This window comes from Drosophila suzukii, chromosome 2L (genome assembly GCF_043229965.1).
Source record: "Drosophila suzukii chromosome 2L, CBGP_Dsuzu_IsoJpt1.0, whole genome shotgun sequence".
In the NCBI taxonomy this organism is placed as follows: Eukaryota; Metazoa; Arthropoda; class Insecta; order Diptera; family Drosophilidae; genus Drosophila; species Drosophila suzukii.
In genome coordinates this window covers 21588629-21595772 of record NC_092080.1, presented here as the reverse complement: position 1 = coordinate 21595772, position 7144 = coordinate 21588629, and the positions used below count along the sequence as shown (strand labels likewise).

General features: G+C 37.5%; 1 long non-coding RNA gene across 1 annotated transcript; it reads right to left on the bottom strand.

Annotated features, from left to right (window-relative positions):
* Positions 1–422: 422 nt before the first annotated feature.
* Positions 423–6724, bottom strand: LOC136117844 (uncharacterized). Its single transcript, XR_010655412.2, has 2 exons — positions 6467–6724; positions 423–2434 (listed from the first exon to the last, which is right to left on the bottom strand). It is a non-coding gene; the product is annotated as an uncharacterized lncRNA (long non-coding RNA).
* Between the last annotated feature and the right edge of the window lie 420 nt (positions 6725–7144).

Below are 7144 nucleotides of genomic sequence, written 5' to 3'. Positions count from 1 at the left end.
CCCGTTATTCTGAACCCTTTAATTTGATAGCTTAGACTTGAACTGTTCGCGAGATATATGAAAAATTCTTTTGTTTTAATTTTTCAAAAATATAATTCTTTCAAAGACTTGAACGTATACGTTAAGTCAGAATAAAAGTCTTTAAGTGATTTTTTTTTATTTAAAGAAAAATAGGTTCTGAAAGACTTTTTTGTAATATCATAAAGAATTGTTATTATTCAAATAAAAAAAAGAGTTATTTTTGAATGATATTATATGTAAAATAACCGTTAAAAATGATTTTTCTCTATAAAATTTATAACTATTACGCTATCTGCTATGAAAGTTAGTCCTAAGCTATGCAAGTGTCATAAGACCATTAGCAAAGTATGGTTCTCAATATTATCTCACATTTATAATATACTGGTAGAGGCTTGAAATAAATTTCTTTAAGCCTTATCTAAAAACCTTTATTGCATTTTCATTCCACTTCAACTTTTTCAGGCGATTCCATCACTCGTTGGGGGCGCAAATTGAGCAGAACTCTTCAGTTTGAAACCTTAAGCCATAAATAACAAATTTTTATCTGAAACATTCGCCGAGGCGAGCGCCAAAGTTTCGGACGTTTGCTCGACCGAGCGTATAGTGGAATGAAAATAAAAATACGAAAGGCGAGTTTGGAGTAAAAATGATGGAAATAAAATACGAGAAGTACGAGTGGTCCTGGATATAGCCGGAATCTATGCGCCGGGGCAGGAAACTTTTCAGTCACGAATCGAGCTCATGTCCTTGTTTGTATTAGGCGGACGTGTGCCAATGAAGACTTGGCTGGCCAGAAAGTTGCGCTGTCCATCAGCTCGGGGCTTATTGCTTACTTATCTGGCCGGGTCCGGTCCGCTCCATCCTCATCCTCATCCACATCCACATCCACATCCACGTCCACGTCCTCGCCCATCCTCTCCGACGACTTATGAAATACTTACTAACGGCTTTATTTGACCAGCTCACCACCACCGGACTGCTGATGAGGCGAGGCTGAGGGGGCCAAAAGGACACCTTGATGCAGACCGAAGTGCTCAAAGGAGACGCTGCTCGGAAAATATTTACCCAGCCAAGGACTCGCAACGAATGGATGGTCGCCCCGTCGAACGCTGTTCATATTTTATTTATGTTTACGTAGAAAAAATCAATTCCAATATGAGGAGAAATCCTTTTATGCTGCGGCATTTCGCCAGATGAAAATCAATTTTTAAACTTTTCGCAATAATCCCCCGCACAAATGGCAGCCAGTCGCCTGTATCCTTGAGCACATTTATTTGCCATAATACGGGGTGTACGTGATCCCCGATAGAGGACCATCCCATCTGCACTGAATTGCAATCGAATTCTGGCAAAAATTTCCCTTTTGACCGTATGTGGTTGAGGTTTCGAAATAAAAATGATTCCATATGAATTATAAATTGCTCGATTTATGCACATTTCCACGGGCAATGGCGTGGGTTGTGAAGCTTTTAGGTTAAGTGGTTTTACGACCCCGTGCAAACCTCAAATCTTCTGGTCAAATATGGGAAAAGAATTAAATGAAGGATATCCTTGTGCGATTTTATGATATTTCATATTCTGAGTGGTTTTGAAAGTCCTTATTTTACTGAAAATGGCTTGATTTACGTTAATCTTTTATCAGCATACTTAAGGAATTGAAAATAGATAGAGGTGTATTTGAAATTCGATTGATTGTTGCTGACCAACTTTTATTTTTAATCTATTTCTACATGAACAATAAAACCAGAATTATACTTCTGGTGCCAGTTGATTTCTTTTCATTGTTGCTGATACATATGTGGTGGGCCAGGGTGCGGGGATCGAGAGGTATGTAATGCTCGAAACCGACTATAAAATGCTTTCTTATAATTGGTTTTCGATTGCACACTTGCACTATTGAAAAATGCTTCAGCTCTTTTTCAAGTTTTATTATAATTGAAATTCCCGAGCGGCGATTAATGCCAACGAAAATAATTCAAATAAATTAAAATGCAATTAAATAAATCGAACGAATTCGCCGCGATTCGAGTCGGGTCGAATCCAATCGGATCGCGTGAAATCGTTGCAAAAAAGAAGGCAAAAATTGTAGACGCGCAATATTTTTTATGTGCTGATTAAAAAACATTCCTTGGATATTGGCCAAAATATGCAGCGGACGACGGTTCGCGTTGGTTCCGAGGCATTTAATTTGCATTTACGATGAATCCCTCTTTTTACAATGTTGTTTTTCATTTTGTATCTGTATCTGCGGCGGCATCATCGATTCGGATTGATGGGCTGCTCGACAGTTGTTCTTGTTTCATTTCGTTTTGTTTTTGGCATTTTTACTTTATTTTTAATTGTAATGACAGCTCATTGGTTTCTTTGAACACTGCCAAAGGGGATGGGCGGGGATGCGGACGCTCGACTGATGCTGCAATTAAGAGATAAAAATATAATTATTGCAATTGCACTAAAGTAGAGGAGCCTCAGGTCGTCTGTCAGCGGCTCAGAATCGAAATCGAAGCAATTTTGTCTTTGTCTCCAATTCCGAACTATTTTCGGACTTCGACGGCGTTCCAAAAAGATCAAACACTCAGTATAAACCACTTAAAATAGTTTAAATTGACTTTAATGTCCCAAAAAACATATATATGTGAAAAAATAAATGGAAAGTTTCCAAGATATCTATATATCGATTCCTTAAAAATGTTCTTACCTTTCTTAGTGGGTATCAATTTGTTCGAGCCATATACAACCTTTTTAATAGTATTATTTTTAGATCATCGCATCCTGCTCACTAAAATGCCACACTACAATTACACAGCAATTATTTCGATCAGTTTATTTTCTTTCTTGTGATTGATTTTTTTTCTGTCTAGATCTGTTGTTTGCTTCTGCCTTCAAGTTGTCAATGAGCAGCAAATATCTTTATACCAATTTGTGTTGTGGTTTTATTTACTTTTTCTGAAATCAAATCGAACCTTGTTAAATGTTGAATTCGGTTGACATTCTGCTTAAAATTGTGGTTATTTCGGGAAGGTTCTCATTGAACTGTAATTTACTCAGGGACGGGACTCGATTATTTAGTTGTCACGTTTTTTATAGAATACTGATTGTTATGCAATGGGTGGTTTTTAATTTTAAAATTAAAAGATTATACATTTCATTAAATATAATTTTATTATAAATTATTATTAGCTAAGATTAATGGTAAAATAGAAAAGCTAACACTAAGGAATACAGTCAAATGGGCTTTCTTCTTTTTATAAAAAATGACGTAACCGTGGCATAAGGTATGCACTGTTTATGTAAAGGGAACTAATTAAAATAATAGAGTTTTACAAAACGCTTGGCCTCTTAGGTTTAATAGCAATTGCAAGTGAGTTGTACTATTCATTATGTTTTATGAACTGGACTGCACGAACCTGTGGGAAATTTGCATAGGGCTGGGGAAAGGGTTCGGATAGGAATAATGGGATGGGGATGGTGCGTGAGTGTTTGGAAAGGCACTCGGCATTTCGTTTGGCCCACAGTCGAACTAAGTTGCGACGTGTCTGCCGCTGTTACATATGTATATATTTTAATTTGGTTTCTTTATTTCATTTTAGTTGGCAATAATCAGCGACGCCGCGCCACGCATATCAATTACTCAGCCATCAGTAGTAATGGAACCGCACTCACCGCTCCACTACAGCACCACCCGCCCCTCCTCGTACACCACCCGCCATAATTCTAATGTCGACCCAGACATGCCGCAGTCACACGTTCAAATTACCCCAATTTCGTGCGGGCAGCGACAGCAAATATGTAAAAAAGTGTTCATAAATGAAATGTGAGGGACAGAGCCATCGACAGGGGTAAACACTGGAAAAACGGGGCTACAAAATAGTCAAGTTACTACCCAAAAGTTAAAACTAAAGAGCTGTTTAATATTTGTACAATTCCTATTTTAAAACTCAATCTTTGAAAATCTTGCATTTTAAATAGTATTTGAAATATATGTTATTTTGATAGTAAGTTTGTTTTGAAGATAAGAAACTTTGTAAAACCTTCGTAAAACAATTGAAATTTTTAAACCATTGAAGTATCATATATAAAATTCCAGTGCATGGATACGTATTACTTGAGCTATGGGAATGGTTAAGTGAATGGAAACGGTGAGTTGTCGCTTTTTTACCACTAACTGGGCCGATTAGCTTCCCGAATTCGCGCACACGTCCCAGCCATAAAAGGCGTCTCTCCATCGCTCTTTAATCTGCTATCAAAATTTTGACGAAAATTGAATTAATCGCATAGCAGTGGTCTGTATCTTGCCCGAAATATCGTGTGAAAATGTCGACTGGCGTTGAGCAATGTGATCCACGCGGAGGTTAACTTCATTGGAGCCTCCACAATTGCACCGAAATGAAGTTCCCACAGATCGCACTTTGACTTTGACTTTCTTTTTTGAAACTGAAACCGAAATTACAAATCGGACCATGTGCAATATCCGCAATGGGAAGATCCGCTCAAAAAGATTTCTACACCGATTCGCCACGTAATATAAAGACACCAGACACTGACGCATATAAATCATCAGGATCGTAAAACCCCCTGGTTTAATATAGGACCAAGGCTAAAAACTTCTGCGGAGGCTACAGGGCTGCAAAAATATAAAGCAGGGTCTAATATTTTAAATTTACAAAAGTGTTATGGTATACGAAGCCCTGAAGAAAACAATGTGTTTTTAAGAAGTGGCTCCCGCTGCTAGCTTATATATAGTGGAGACTATGTGTATAATACAATAAAAGCACCTCAGAATACCTCCGAAAATAAAATATAAGAAAAAATATGTTAACATAGTCCCAATTGTTATAAGTACACATAAAAAAAATATAAAGAGAATTTTAATTTTCTGGGCTAATATTATTCGTCGTAGATTAAAAATGTTTATTAAATACATTTTTGTTTTTACTTCTTCTTACTTTGAATTATTTAATTATACTTTATTTTTACTTTCGTTTAAAACTCGAAGTTTCTTAACTCTTATAATGGATTCTTCGAGTGCCAATTTTGTTTATGTAATATAAAAATGGAATCATTTGCTCTACTATTTAAAAAGATTCATCCCTGGTAAGTGGGCATCGCTTTGATAAGTCATAACTAGGCGTAACCGCTGACACCCTCATAAAACTTGGTAAAAAATACGGGGCCCAGTGGATCGAAGCGCGACGAAAGGTCTGGTGGGTGGCTCAGAGAATTCCAAGGGGGAAAGGTTTTGCAGAAATACGTTAAAGTGGAAGAACCGGGAAGTACACCTAGGGCCACGTTCAGTAGTCTTCATTACATCTGCGTGGTGCGTCGAATGGCAAAAGAGAAAGATGACTAGTGGCGAAATGGACACTTAAACTGGCCAACCAGCCAGCCAAACGGACAGCGAGAAGGCAATTAACCGATTTTTAAATATGTTTGGCCAGCTTTATGACTCGATTACAGCTGCCCAAGACCGGAGCTCAGGGCCAAGAGCAGAACTTTTCACGAGCGTTGTAAATGCGATTTATTTCGATTATGGAAAGTCGCTGATTTGGAACTAATTGCCAAAAGGATTGGCACCTCGACTTGTAAATGAATCTTGAGAGGCTAAGCCTACAGAGCGATTCAGAGGTGATCACTTAAATTTAACACAAAAGAACCTAATTAAAAGTATAAATTAGAATTTTAGATTCTCCTGGAGTGAGTAAAACTAATTATTTCTAAGGGCCAAATGTGCGTTAATGAGCAATCTCATTATAGATACTTTTGAATTGAACTAGAGTTTTTATTGCCACATAAGCAGTCACTCAAGTTATTTCTGATGGACACATAGAATTGGTCTAGGCATTAAGTAAAAGCTTTTACTTGTATTTCTTGGGAGTGGGCACCAACATATCGCTCATTTGCTTTAAACTCAGCCTAAAGTGCATTGCAACAGAGGTAATCGACTGGTTAAGAGTGGTAATAGCTTAGCTTTTACCCTTAAATTAATTTATATTTAATAACTTTATTTAATAATTAGCTAATAATAAAAAATATAACTTATTTTCTTAAGAATTATTTCAAAATATTTATATAAAAATATTTTTCCTGATCATATTATTACATATTTCCGTTCTCAGAGAATCTGAAGGTTATTCAATAAGTTAATCAAGCTATTACCAGAAAAAAAAATATCCATACATTAATATAAGTACAACAAATTAAAAAGTTTTAAGAACGTAGGTAAAGGAAATCAAAACAGACGTACCTTTTAATTTAGCAAGCTCTACTAGTTATCCTCAGTGGGTAAACCTATCTCGTAACTCAAAGGCAGCGCCTATTCCGTGGTCAATTAGGTATTGAAATTATTACAGAGCACTTGGCATTCATATTCAGGCATTTCGCATTCGATCGAACTCGAATTGTCGCCGCGAATTGTCATAACTCTCGATGTCGTCGCATAACTCACCCGATATCTGGATATCTGGATGCTCGAGGGGGGCGGACGGACGGACCAACTGCAGTTGTTGTCGACGGTGTCAAGGTGTCCGCATGACTTTGTCTCTGCTTTGGCAATTTATTGGATAGCCGGGCCAGAACAACAACAACGGGTTGCATCGATCGGTGCTCGATAAACGACTATTGCCATTGCAACTGCAAAATCAACTGCAGCTGAGCTTGTGGAAAAGCGACAAGTTATGAATATAAAATATGCATAAATATGCAATGTAAACGCAAGCACGGGCACGAATAAAGCATGTCCAAGTAATAACAGAATATAATAAACTAAATTATTAAACAAATGCAAATGCGATTCCCCATAGCCTTATCTGCGATCGAACACTAGAAGTAAACGCTGTTAAGCTCCCGGTCCCCGAAACACACACAGCTGCCCACACGATCATTTGCTATCGATACGAGTCGCATTCGGTGGGGCTTTTCCACTTCGATCTGGGAAGTGGGGCTAAAGACCATCGAACGCGGCTTAATTTGTTGGTTCTACAAATCGGCGATGTTGGCAGGGCGATAGGCGTAGGATAGTCCCATACTTGGCTTTTATGGCTGGCCTTTTTTTTATTATTTGTATTTTACGTACAAGGTTGTGTTATCTTATTATAATCTTTTTGAAATTTTGAAAAGCACGAAA